The 14,445-nt window shown below is 44.6% G+C and overlaps 1 long non-coding RNA gene across 1 annotated transcript; it reads left to right on the top strand.

The window, feature by feature from the left end:
* The first annotated feature begins 1,140 nt into the window (after window positions 1–1,140).
* On the top strand, window positions 1,141–13,018 carry LOC120871590. The gene is made up of 4 exons (XR_005723060.1): window positions 1,141–1,243; window positions 9,060–9,163; window positions 12,096–12,184; window positions 12,966–13,018. It is a non-coding gene; the product is annotated as an uncharacterized LOC120871590 (long non-coding RNA).
* The last annotated feature ends 1,427 nt before the right edge of the window (window positions 13,019–14,445 follow it).

The raw sequence follows: 14,445 nt of genomic DNA, 5'->3' as shown, positions 1-14,445 counted from the left end.
GCATGTTTATTTAGATGAGGACATTTCGAATCCTGGCCATTTCTGCAGCCTCCACTTTCACACACCTCCTCCAACTGACATTTCTCTGCTGGGTCACCTTGGAAATGCTTGCAGATGACAACATGTTTCTGGCTTCTTCCGAAGACAGTGAGTGCAAAGGAGACATTCCTCCCTAGGGAAAGGAGAAGCTGTGTGCAGAGAGAGCTTTTGAGCCTAAGGATGTCAGATGACTTCTGTCTAGTGTGGAAGTTCCTAGGCACTGGAAGTTCCTAGAAGGAAATGGTAACCCACTCCAGTGTTCTTGCCTGGAGAATCCCAGGGACGGGGGAGCCTGGTGGGCTGCTGTCTATGGAGTCGCAGCTCGGACGTGACTGAAGCAACTTAGCAGCAGCAGGCATTGGAAAACAATGGTAGGAAGCCCATCATTTATTTTTTTTTAAAAAAAACGATTTGATGTTAGGCACCATCGATGACCCTGACACCAACACCACAGGTGTGGCCTGCCTCAGGTTTATCTGCTCTTGAGTGTCTTCATGGATCCCCGGAGAGTCCCCCCCCAAAAATGAATAGGGGATTTTCCTGGCAGTTTAGTGGTTGAGATTCCATGTTACCATTGCAGGGGGCACTGGATCAATCCCCGGCTGGGGAACTACAATTGTGCATGCCACATGACACAACCTAAAAAAAAAATAAGTAAAAATAAAACAACCACCACAGCAACAAAAATGCCATGGAAAAAGGGAGGGCAGAAAATGCAAGTAAATATTTAAATAAGCATTTAAAAAATCAATGGGAACTATGAACCACTTATCCCGTGAACTAAATGACCACATGCCACATTTTTCATACAGTTTCTTGGAGTTTCCATACTCTCTAAAGTTCTTTTCTAAACTTAGTTTAAGAGTTTCTCCATCCGCTAATCACAATAGGAACATCCCTGGATATGTCTGTGGGCCATTCCCTTAACTTACAGGTGAGGAAACTGAGATCCAAGACCCAACAGGGGAAGGACTCAGACATCGTGGAGCTGGCTAGGACCAGAGCTGGGGTTTGGATGCTGCGCCTCCTCAGACTCACTCTTTCCACTGTCTTTCCCGCTCCCTGAAAGCCAGAGGCACTTCTGAACAGAGTTAGGGCAGCCCTTGGAGAACAGCTCCCTGGGAACCCAAGGGGCTAAGACAACCTGAAGTGAACTCCTAGGTTCAAATCACAGCTCCGCCACTTATGGGTCAGGAAGCCTTGGGTAAGTTACTGAACTTCTCTGTACCTCAGTTTTCTCATCAGTAAAATGGGACGAATATTAGCACCTACTTCATAGGGCCATATGTAACATATGTTAGTCGCTCAGTCATGTCTGACTCTTTGCAGCCCTATGGGCTGTAGCCCACCAGGCTCCTCTGTCCATGGGATTCTCCAGGCAAGAGTACTGGAGTGGGTTGTCATTTCTTTCTCCAAGAGGATCTTCCTGACACAGGGATCGAATCCACATCTCCTAAGTTTCAGGGAGACTCTTAACCATCTGAGCCAGGGCTATAGGGAGGATTACAACAGAATCTAGATCGAGTTCTGAAGTAGTGCCTGGCTCACAGTACACGTTCAATGAACAGTTATTACTGTTAGCATCAAAATTAGGATTAGGATTAGATGTAGGGGGAAAACTTCTTGTGGGGGACAGACACCCCAAACAGGTGTCACCCCCACCCTCACTCTGAGCCAGAAGAACTTTTACCAGAGGCACAAATTGATTTTGGCATTGGGATGGGGAGAATGAGAGGTGCTTGGGGCATAAGGGGACCTGATCCTCTGATCTTTAGGCAGAGAACCTAACTTGCAGAGAAATTAAGGGATTTTTTTCTGAAAATCTGGGGGCTACTTAGAGGCATAGCCAGGTCTCTGGAAACTTCTATCTCTCTATTCTCCCAGGGCTTGGGGTGCATCCCTCTCACGGTTGTGATTCCAAAGAGCAGATGCTGGATCCCATGATGCTGAAGGGGTTAACTCTGAACCCTGCAGCTGACTGCAGAGAGCTTCCTACATTCCGATATTCATTCACAAAACAAACAAACAAGTCACTCTCTAATAACTCCCAGGCCTCTTTCTTTGTGGCTAAGATGTGGATTTTGCAACAAGCAGAACTTGCAAAGATCCCTAATTGCTAGGCTGCTGTTGAACAGCTAAAGACTCTTTCATGGCTGGCAGAAAGTTTTACATGCTCATTCATTCATTTACCAAATGATTACTAAAGACCCACTTCAAGACTTCATGATAGTGGAACTTTCCTGGTGGCCCAATGGTTAAGAATCCGCCTTCCAATGCAGGGGATGTGGGTTCAATCCCTGGTTGGTGAACTAAGATCCCACATGCTTGGGGCAACCAAGCTGGAGTGCCATAATTAGAGAGAAGCCGGCGCCTCAGAATGAAATATCCTGCATACAGCAACTAAGGCCTGATGCAGCCAAATAAATAAATATTAAGAAAAAAAAAAAAAGACCAGCAGTGAAAATGGGCATCAAGACCCTCCTAGCCCTCAAGAAGCAGATGGTATTTACACAGCATTCTCAGAGCTGCTCCAACAGAGAGGTCAGCATGATTACCCTAAGGGGAAAAAAAAAAATCTCTGTTGTCTGGCTCAAAACCACATCAACTTTTACATATGTGTTATCATATGGTATTTTTCCAGTAGTCATGTATAGGTATGAGAGTTGGACCATAAAGAAAGCTGAGCACTGAAGAATTGATGCTTTTGAACTGGGTGTTGGAAAACACTTTTGAGAGTCCCTTGGACGGCAAGGAGATCAAACCAGTCAATCTTAAAGGAAATCAGTCCTGAATATTCATTGGAAGGACTGATGGTGAGCTGAAACTCCAATACTTTGGCTTTCTGATGCAAAGAACTGACTCATTTGAAAAGGCCCTGATGCTGGGAAAGATTGAAGGCAGAAGGAGAAGGGGACGACCGAGGATGAGATGGTTGGATGGCATCACCGACTCGATGGCCATGAGTTTGAGCAAGCTCCGGGAGCTGGTGATGGACAGGAGGCCTGGCATGCTGCAGTCCATGGGGTCGCAAAGAGTCAGACACGACTGAGCTGAACTGAGCATTCCACTGTATGTATGTGTACACCACACCTTCTTTACCCATTCACCTGGCGATGGGCATTTAGGCTGTTTCCGTGTCTTGGCTGCTGTGAGTAGTGCTGCTCTGAACATAGGGCTGCATGAATCTTTTTGAATTATAGTTTTGTTTGGGTGTATGCCCAGGAATGGGATTGCTGGATCATACGACAAGGCTTTATATTTGTAGACTTTTTGATGATGGCCATTCTGACTGGAGCGAGGTGATACCTCATGTATTTTTTTTACACTATACTTCAATAAAAAAATAAAATTAAAAAAGGAAATGGCATTTCTCCCACTATGTTCTGAGCTGTCTCCGTGTGTATACATAGATGTAGCTATCACGTGAACCCAGGTCTCCTGCACTGCAGGCAGGTTCTTTACCGTCTGAATCACAACTGGGAAGCCCAGTTGTAACCATACTGTGGACCTAATTTGGTTCTGATTTCTTCAATGAAGATTATTTTGTGAGGACAACAAACAAACATCCCAGCATCTCTTCTTTCTCTCTCTCTCCTTCCCCCTTCTTCCCCTCCTCTTTTCCCTCCTCTCTGTCTTCCTTTTCCTTCTCCTCTTCCTTTATTCTGGCTTCTCATGATGGAGGCTGATACAGAGGACCGAGTTTTTTAGGGAGAGAGGGAAGGGTTTGCTTTTCTTCTGTGCACACCTAGTGAAAGGCATCCACTCCTGAAGTTCTGGGGCAATATCTCTGGTTTCACTTTTCTGAGTGGCTTCAGTTTTGTTCTTCTCTATGAACCAGCATTATTCTCAGCTGTCAGGAAGGTGGTTGCCCCATGTCTCATGTCTACACGTGGTCCTTACTCAGAGGAGTAAGAGTGGGCTCTTCTGAAAAGTCTAGAAAAGTGATCATCCCTAGAAGCCACCAAGGCCACCTCTTATTGCACCTCATTGTCTAGAATGGATCAAATAATTATTCCTGATGCAATCAGTCAGAGCAGAACCAAGTAACCCTTAGGACTGAGTCCCGGAGCTGGGGATGGTATTGACATCCCTTGAGGAATATAAGCTGTGTGGAGGAGTGATGGACACATGGACAAATTGAGATCCTATTAGGAAGAAGGATGGGAGAAATGAATGCTGGGCGGGCCACCAACAGTGACTGTTACAGTCTTGCTCCCTCTTTTCCCAGGAGTCTTCTCTTACAATATCATTTGATAGATGTTAATAGATGCTGAGGGGCAGCCCAGTAACCATGTCAACATCCCAAATGTAACACAGATGGTTATTTTAGAAGACATGGGACATCTAACTCTACCCACCAGCAGTATATACCTGTGTCATACATATCATGCTTTTGCTCAGTCATATCCGACTCATTGCGACCCTTTGTACTGTATCCCACCAGCCTCCTCTGTCCACGGGGTGTTCCAGGCAAGAATACTGGAGTGGGTGGCCAGTTCCTCCTCCAGGAGATCTTCCCGACCCAGGGATCGAAACTGCATCTTCTGCATCTCATGCACTGGCAGGCGGGTTCTTTACGAATAAGGCATCGGGGAAGCTCCCAGTATATACCCCACAAATCCGGACAAAACCATGTCATTTGATTCTTTCCTCCACCAAATCTTTGTCTTCCCCAATAGCTATTTATCCTGTGTAATCAGTTTCAATTTGATGAGCACCCTGCTTGTGTCAGCGGCGTTATGGAAAGCAGATGCTAAGATGGGGGGAGAAACGTGAGAGATTTACTGGAGGGTAATGCCTGCGAACGACGAAGGGGGAGAGAAGCAGGATTAGGTAGGAAGAGCTTCAGACCACAGGGAAGGTCAGAGCGATCCTCCAGTCACTGGATGGAGAGGTCCGGAGCGAAGATCATTTGTTAGGGGGGTTCTGTGCTGGGCGGAAATGGCCAGGCCCTGCCTGGTTTGGAGGAGGGCTTTCCAGAGAGGGTGTGGCATTTTCTGTAGACTTATTTTTTTTTTTAACATTTTATATTGGAGTATAGCCAATGAACAATGTTGTGATAGTTTAAGGTGACCAGCAAAGAGACTCAGCCATACATACACATGTATCCATTCTCCCCTCCCATCTGGGCTGCCACATAACACTGAGCAAAGTTCCCTGTGTTACACAGTAGGACCTTGTTGGTTATCCATTTGAAATATAGCAGAGTGTACGTGACCTTCTCAAACTCCTTAACTATCCCTTCCTCCCATCTCTTCTCGCTGACAACTACTTGATATGCAAGGATGCACCATAAGTAAGAACGTGGCTTTGACTTGAGAGGTAACCTGGATCCCAAGGGCCCTGCTGCTGGAATCTGTTCGCTAATGGCACCACTTGAAGCTGAGTGATAAATTCTTTCTCAAAGGGAGATCCGAGCATCACGTCTGGGTGACAACCACACCATTGAGTACCTGCTACGCACTCGGACTATACAAGAACCTGCATCACCTTCATGGCTTAATACTGTTGTTCCTTGACATACAAATAAAATCGGGTCTCACATACCCTTTTGTAGATGGAAAGTTCTTAGAAGTAGCCATTCATCCCCACTAAAATGAATACAGAATCCACAGTATTCATGTTAATGGAGAAGTAAGTTCCAGCAATAAGCTGCTGACACATATATGGGTCGTAATTATATGCCACAGATAACTATAAAATCTGTTATTATACTAATAGTTTACTTTACAAAATCCTGCAAGAACTTGTTGGCAGCTGCAACGCCGTTGCTTACCATTTTTATCAGTTGTTTGCAGGCTCTGTGGATATGTGCATGAGGGTAACGAAATACTTGATGTTTGCCTGAGAGTTTTTATTTTCAGACTGGATACTGCATTGCGGTGCAACTACTTGCCAGGCTCCTCTGTTCATGGGGTTCTCCAGGCAAGAGTACTTGAGTGGGTTGCCATGCCCTCCTCCAGGGGGTCTTCCCGACCCAGGAATTGAACCGAGGTCTCCTGCACTGCAGGCAGATTCTGTACTGCTGAGCCGCCAGGGAAGCCCTGGACATGCAATAATCCACCAAATGGACCTCTCTACTGAATGGTGCCCGGAATGAAAAGCCATGATGATGATGACGATGGTGGTTGGTACTCTATTTAATAAACCACCCTGAACGTAACAGTCCCCAAATAAGAACTGCTTTTTTATACTCATGGATTCTGTGAGTCAGGAAATGGATAGAGTACGTAGGATTGTTTTGTCACTGTTCTGTGATGACTAGGTTTCATCTGGAAAGGTTTCTTTTGGTTTGTTTGTTTTAAAGATTTTTTTTTTTAAATGTAGATCACTTTTTAACTTTTAATTTTATATTGGAGTAGAGCCGATTAACAATGTTGTGAGTTTCAGGTGGACTTTAAAGGGATTCAGCCATATATATACATGTATCCATTCTCTCCCAAACTCTCTTCTCAGCCAGGCTGCCACTTGACATTGAGCAGAGTTCCCTGTGCTATACAGTAAGTCCTTGTTGGCTATCCATAATCCATTTAAAATATAGCAGTGTGTGCATGTCCACCCCAGACTTCCTAACTATCCCTTCCCCTCATCCATCCCCTCTGGTGACCACAAGTTCCAGATAAGTTCAATTTTGTATTTGAATATGCTTTGCCAGTAAGTGAGTGAGAATTTGAACTCAGTAACTCATGTCTCCAAAGCCCAGGACCTTTCAATAGGCCCCAAAAGAAGGGACAGGTCTGCATGTGGGTCTTCCTTCTAAATGGAGGAAAGAACTTTCGTCTAAGATGATCTTGGAATTCAACCCTTACAAACCCACATTTCTGGGAGGGCGGGCCTTGGAACTGCAGGTTAGACCTTGGAATTCATTGGTGCCAGATCTCTGTTATATGGGACACACCATATGGAACCTAGAATTCATCACAGCCTTTGGCAGGCAGCCTGGCCTGCAAATAACCGCAGAAGGCTACATTTTGATCAGGAAGCCCACAGCTGTTTTTCAAAGTCATCGCCGGAATTTTTAATTTAATTTTATCTTTAGGAAACCTTGGTACCCCTGGTTTCTCAGCCAGTCTTCTAATTTCCTGGGTGTTCTGGACGATCACAGTAGGCACCTAGCTTGTGGGGAGAGAGAAATTGGGATGTTTGAAGTGGTTCCCATACCTTGTTGGGCCAAGCAAGGCTTGGGGCCTCAGGAAAAAAAAAAAAATCCCAAGTCAAGTTAAGCACATAAACAGCTGTGGCCTCGTCTCAAGGTTGCAGCCGCAAAAGGGAAGGAGTACAAAGGACCTCTGAGTGCTCCCCCAAATGGGCAATTGCCTGTTTTCCTAAAATGAGGCATCTGGAAGGCCAGGCAGACACCCTCAGTATAGACAGGCCAGCCGCTTGGGCCAGTTTGCCATGCACAGGCCTCTTAGACCTTTCAATTTTCAATTTTCCAAGTGATTCACCAGATCCCCGTTATGTGGGGGCTGGACTCTTGAAAGCAAAGCCACATCTGAATTCTCCAAAGTGAAGCCACGTTTTAGGATTTGGCTGCAAGGGGCTTGGAATCCAGCCACCCTGGGACTTGAGAGGAGAGCGGTTCCAGTTTTGAGGTTTGAGGGCTCCTAGAATTCAGAAGCTGGGCCCAGCCTGGGAGAGAAACTGATTTCAATAGAATTTAATCTCCCACCTCCACCCAGACCCGGGCTGATAGAACAACCTGGTTCAGGGCACGTTCTCACTGGTGTGAACTGTGTTGTGAGCCGTTAAGGTGTCAGGCTTTTGCTTACTGGGGGCAAAGACAAGGAATGAAATCGTGCCATTCACAGAGACGTGGATGGACCTAGAGACCTTCGTACAGAGTGAAGTTAGGTCAGAAAGAGAAAAACAAATAGTGTAGAGTAGCGCATGTATGTGGAATCTAGAAAAATGGTACAGGTGAACCTATCTGCCAAGCAGAAATGCAGACACAGACGTAGAAAAAAAGAGTGAGGACACTGGGGGTGGGGGAAATGTGGGGTTGGGATGAACTGAGAGATGGAGATTGACACACGCTACACTGCTAGGTGTAAAACAGACAAATAATGAGGACACAGCGCATAGCCCAGGGGACTCTACTCAGTGCCCCGTGGTGACCTTAGTGGGGAGGGGATCCAAAAAAGAGGGGCTATGTGTGTACGAAAGGCTGATTCGCTTTGCTGTACAGCAGAAACCAACACAACACTGTAAAGCAACTATATATCAATTAAAAAAAAATCACATGATGGACTTGGTGTGTATGTGTTTCTTCTTTTTCTTCCTCCACCTGGAATGGCAGTTCTTCTGTGGTGTATTTACCCCACTGGATGGGACAGGGAAGGGGAAGAGAAAAAAGAAGCCACATGTAAAATTCAGGGTTTTGTTATTTTTCTTTTGCCTACACAATACCACACACATGGTGTGGTTGACTTATTTTTAACTGTGTTTGTGTGAATGAACCAAACTGGTCAGTTGCTTGGGTAATAATGAGATCAGAAGCAAGCTGATCAAAGGCACCAAAAGCAACCGCTAATTTGATCAAGGAAAAAAAAATAAATCACCCCACAATAGCCAGACAAAGACATGTCAGTTTGGTCTGTGTATAAATGTGGCCTGCCTTGAAGTTCAGTGATGGTACAGAGAAGTATCCAGATGAGTTGTACTTCTGACCATCTAAATAGCTGAGCCCTGATCATTCAGTCTGGCAGTTTAGCTTGTCCAATCCAGTTCTCAAGAAAGCTTGCAGAAAATGGCATGGGTGTGTCTGCAGGCAAGGAGGAACCTTGGGAAGAGGGAATTGCTGGTAGCATAATACAATTATGACTGTTGACATTAACTATCAATCAAGTAGGGCAAGCAGGAATCCAGTGACTTGTTAGTCAATTGATTACACAGTGGCCAGTCCAATAAGTTGTACAATTTTTCCTTCCATTTCTTCTTTTATTGTATTATGTACTAATTTAAAAATTATTTTAGATTGATGTATTGTTGATCAACAGCGTCTTTTTTTTTTTTTTCAGGTGTGCAGCAAAGTGATTTCAGTATAACAACTTATCTTTTTCAAACCCTCATTTCTTTGGAGTTGGGAAATCAACCGCCTCTCTCCCTTCATATTTCTGTTGGGGTATGGGTTGAATATGGGTTAAATATGTTATGGGTTCGTCTGTCCCATTTTTCTAGATTCCACACATATGCATTAATATATGATAGCTTTCTCTTTTTGACTTCAGTCTCTATGGCAACTCCAGAGGGCGGGTGTGTGGATACGATGAAGGGACAGTGGTGGAAAGGGAGGGTGGGGTGAATTGGAAGGTTAGGGTTGACAACATACACTGCCACGTGTAAAATAGCTGGTGGGAAGCTGCCACACAGCACACGAAGCTCAGCTCGGTAGTCTGAGACGACCTAGAGGGCTGGGATGTGGCGAGGGAGGCTTACGAGGGAGGGGGCACATGGATATATACAGCTGATGGTGGTGCAGTGGGAAAGAATCCGCCTGCCAAGGAAGGGGAAGTGGGTTTGATCCCTGGGTCGGGAAGATCCCATGGAGAAGGGAATGGCAACCCACTCCAGTATTCTTGCATGGAGAATTCCATGGACAGCGGAGCCTGGTGGGCTACAGCCCGTGGGGTCCCAAAGAGCTGGACGCGACTGAGTGCACACCATGCACATAGCTGATTCACCTCCTTACACAGCAGAAACTAACACAACTTTGTAAAGCAATTACATCTCAATTAAAAAATACATTATGGGAATGAATTGTATCCTCCCTTCCCCCAAATAAAGGACACCGAGAACTCCAAACCTCCAATGTCATGGAGTTTGGAGATGGGGCCTTGGAAGGTAGTTAGGTTCAAAGGTGGCCATGAGGGTGGAGTCTCCATGACAGGATTCAGTTCAGTTCAGTCGCTCAGTCGTGTCCGACTCTTTGCAACCCCATGAATCGTAGCACACCAGGCCTCCCTGTCCATCACCATCTCCCGGAGTTCACTCAGACTCACATCCATTGAGTCAGTGATGCCATCCAGCCATCTCATCCTCTGTCGTCCCCTTCTCCTCCTGCCCCCAATCCCTCCCAGCATCACAGTCTTTTCCAATGAGTCAACTCTTCACATCAGGTGTCCAAAGTACTGGAGCTTCAGCTTTAGCATCATTCCTTCTAAAGGAATCCCAGGGCTGATCTCCTTCAGAATGGACTGGTTGGATCTCCTTGCAGTCCAAGGGACTCTCAAAAGTTTTCTCCAACACCACAGTTCAAAAGCATCAATTCTTCAGCGCTCAGCCTTCTTCACAGTCCAACTCTCACATCCATACATGACCACAATAAAAACCATAGCCTTGACTAGACGGACCTTAGTCAGCAAAGTAATGTCTCTGCTTTTGAATATACTATCTAGGTTGCTCATAACTTTTCTTCCAAGGAGTAAGCATCTTTTAATTTCATGGCTGCAGTCACCATCTGCAGTGATTTTGGAGCCCCCCAAAATAAAGTCTGACCCTGTTTCCACTGTTTCCCCATCTATTTCCCATGAAGTGATGGGACCAGATGCCATGATCTTCGTTTTCTGAATGTTGAGCTTTAAGCCAAATTTTTCATTCTCCTCTTTCACTTTCATCAAGAGGTTTTTTAGCTCCTCTTCACTTTCTGTCATAAGGGTGGTGTCATCTGCATATCTGAGGTTATTGATATTTCTCCTGGCAATCTTGATGCCAGCTTGTGTTTCTTCCAGTCCAGCGTTTCCCATGATGTACTCTGCATATAAGCTAAATAAGCAGGGTGACAATATACAGCCTTGACGTAAGCCTTTTCCTATTTGGAAACAGTCTCTTGTTCCATGTCCAGTTCTAACTGTTGCTTACTGACCTGCATACAGATTTCTCAAGAGGCAAGTCAGGTGGTTTGGTATTCCCATCTCTTTCAGAATTTTCCACAGTTTATTGTGATCCACACAGTCAAAGGCTTTGGCATAGTCAATAAAGCAGAAATAGATGTTTTTCTGGAACTCTCTTGCTTTTTCCATGATCCAGCAGATGTTGGCAATTTGATCTCTGGTTCCTCTGCCTTTTCTAAAACCAGCTTAAAATCAGGGAGTTCACGGTTCATGTATTGCTGAAGTCTGGCTTGGAGAATTTTGAGCATGACTTTACTAGCATGTGAGATGAGTGCAACTGTGTGGTAGTTTGAGCATTCTTTGGCATTGCCTTTCTTTGGAACTGGAATGAAAACTGACCTTTTCCAGTCCTGTGGACACTGCTGAGTTCTCCAAATTTGCTGGCATATTGAGTGTAGCACTTTCACAGCATCATCTTTCAGGATTTGAAATAGCTCAACTGGAATTCCATCACCTCCACTAGCTTTGTTCGTAGTGATGCTTTCTAAGGCCCACTTGACTTCACATTCCAAGATGTCTGGCTCTAGGTGAGTAATCACACCATCGTTATTACCTGGTCATGAAGCTCTTTTTTGTACAGTTCTTCTGTGTATTCTTGCCACCTCTTCTTAATATCTTCTGCTTCTGTTAGGTCCATACCATTTCTGTCCTTTATCGAGCCCATCTTTGCATGAAATGTTCCCTTGGTATCTCTACTTTTCTTGAAGAGATCTCTAGTCTTTCCCATTCTGTTGTTTTCCTCTATTTCTTTGCATTGATCACTGAAGAAGGCTTTCTTATCTTTCCTTTTCTCCTTTGATTTTCGCCTCTCTTCTTTCCACAGCTATTTGTAAGGCCTCCCCAGACAGCCATTTTGCTTTTTTGCATTTCTTTTCCAAGGGAATGGTCTTGATCCCTGTCTCCTATACAATGTCACGAACCTCATTCCATAGTTCATCAGGCACTCTATCAGATCTAGACCCTTAAATCTATTTCTCACTTCCACTGTATAATCATAAGGGATTTGATTTAGGTCATACCTGAATGGTCTAGCGGTTTTCCCTACTTTCTTCAATTTAAGTCTGAATTTGGCAATAAGGATAGGATTAGTTTCCTTATAAGAAGAGGAAGAGGTTGGAGCCCTCTCTTTCTCTGTCTCTCTCTGCCATGGTAGGACATAAGCAGAAGCTGGCTGAGGACAAACCAGAAAGGAAATTCTCCTCAGAACCCTACCAAGTTACCACAATCCCAGCCCTCTGGCCTCCGGAACAACGGTAAGACCTACTTTTCTGTTGTTTAAGGCACTCATTGATGATGTTTTGTTATGGCAGCCTTAGCAGACTAAGACAGTCCTCTCTAAGATCCCTTCCAGGATGGAGAATATATGACTATTGATCTTGCCCGTATGTGGCTAAAAGATGTAATTTATCCTGGGATGGAAACCTCTATCTAAAGGGTCAAATTATTATTTTGGTCCATGATGTATTACACTTCCCTCGTCCATTTCTCGTCTTGGCCCTGTCAGCGAATTCAGTGCTGATGAGTTAATGTATATGAAAGTGCTTTGTAAATGGCAAGGCCCCAATAAAAGGACTTATTTTTATGGTATTGAAGTTGAGAGCATTACAGCTGGGCTAAAGGCAGAGTACATCTGATACGTGTAGGCAGCAAGGTCGTGCGTGTGTGATATTTGTGAAAATGCACGACGACTGTAGCACATGTGTGTTTCCATTTCTGCCTAAGTGGAAATTTAAGAAACAATGGAGCAATATGTTTCTAAACATGTGATCTTGAGAAGCTGCTCAAAGCTGCCCCCAGACTCTAACGTTTGACGTCTGCGTGGTCTTGGATGACTCACTTCTGTGACTTGATTTCTCCTTCTGAAAAATGGGTACAATAATTTTCACTTCCTAGGGCTGATAAGAAGATTAAATGAGGTAAGGCACGTGAAACACAGAGCTATATATACTAGCAACGTATGTGCCTATCTATCTTACGTGTGTTTTGTATGCATGTGCAAAGGCCATGTGCCATCTTTCCTTCTATGTCTTGCAGATTGTTTTGTTCCCTGTGGTTTGGCTTGCATTCCCCCAGTAAACTACCAGGAACAAGAAAGAGAAGATGGTGTTTTGGGAGCATAGCCCCGGAAAACCTGGGCTTTGGAAGATCCTGGAGGAATTACCTTTTGACCTTACAATGCCTCCAGACTTCTCCTCAACATTTTGTAATCAGACATTTGAAACAGTTCCTTGGAGCTTTAAAGCATGACTCATCATCACTGCCTGGTTTGCACATTTCAGTCAATGACCCAAAAGTATGGTCTCACTCTGAGAAGGATTAAACCTTCCACTGTCTGGGAGGTGGGGAAAGGATGTGAAGGAAGAAACACTTGCATTTCAGGCCACTCCAACCTCTCCATCTTGGGCTCTGTCCTTGGCACGCTATTGGGGAATTTGCTAGAGAAGGGAAACATTTGAGTCCATTATTTTAAAAGCAGCAGAAAATAGACTCTAGGAAAAAAAAAAAAAATGTGCTTTGGCCACAGGAACTTAATGGGCCATTTTGATCTCTGCCTCCTGCCTGGCTGAGGGTGTCAGGAGCCATGCTCTCAGCTTGCAAAAAAATGTCATAATGAAGTGTTCGAGTAATGGAGAGTTAATGGAACTGGGAGCCAGGGTTATAACAAAAGGGCCTTAAAAGAGGGGTGGGGTATAATTTATTAACAGCAATATATGGAGCAGGGAGCCTGCAACATTTATGAGGAAAGAAAATGGGACCTTTCACAAGATCCAAGGTTTCCACTCTCCGTAGGCTCTGGCAACACCCATTGGTCAGATGCAGGCTCCGCCCCTTTCTCTTCGAACCCTTCTGCGCTTCTTCCCGAGGAAGTGTGGCATCTCTGCTAACTGAGTTCTGTGGATCAAGGGTGACTGCTCTGATTCTCCCAGGGATGGAGAAGTTTCTGTTTATAAGGATGTTGAAGTTAATAGCCTCAGAGCATGGTTCAAGTGTTTAGGGTATTCTTTTCAAAATCTGGTCTACCAGCCAGGGCTTTGCTGGGAGTGAGATAGACACAGAGTTCACACTGGCCTAGGACTGAAAAAAAAAAAAAGATGGAGTATGGGTCTTCTTTTGGATTCTGTCCAAAGTATATTGATCTTATTTTGAAGCGGATCTTGAGATGAGTAAGTTTATTTAGGAAATGATTCCGGGGAACCGTGGGAAAATGAGGGACGAGAAGGAAAATGATAAGGGTTGTTTTTTTTTTTACACTTTTTTATTTTATATTGCAATATAGCCAATGAACAATGTTGTAACAGCTTCAGGTGGATGGGAGCAAAGGGACTCAGACATATAAATACATGCATCCACTGATTAAAGGTGTTTGTTATCAAGCTAGTTGTAACGTGGGCAGGTGGAGCTTAACTAATTTGAGCCACACTCTGGATATTATACAACATACTTTCAAACTGAGGGGCAAGGGGGCTGGGGAAATTACTCAGTCCTTGCAGTCCTTAGTTGAGAGCTGCTGTTG

Source organism: Oryx dammah, unplaced genomic scaffold (genome assembly GCF_014754425.2).
Source record: "Oryx dammah isolate SB20612 unplaced genomic scaffold, SCBI_Odam_1.1 HiC_scaffold_12, whole genome shotgun sequence".
Lineage (NCBI taxonomy): Eukaryota > Metazoa > Chordata > Mammalia > Artiodactyla > Bovidae > Oryx > Oryx dammah.
The sequence above is the reverse complement of the archived record's forward strand: the minus strand, read 5'-3'. Positions and strand labels throughout refer to the sequence as shown.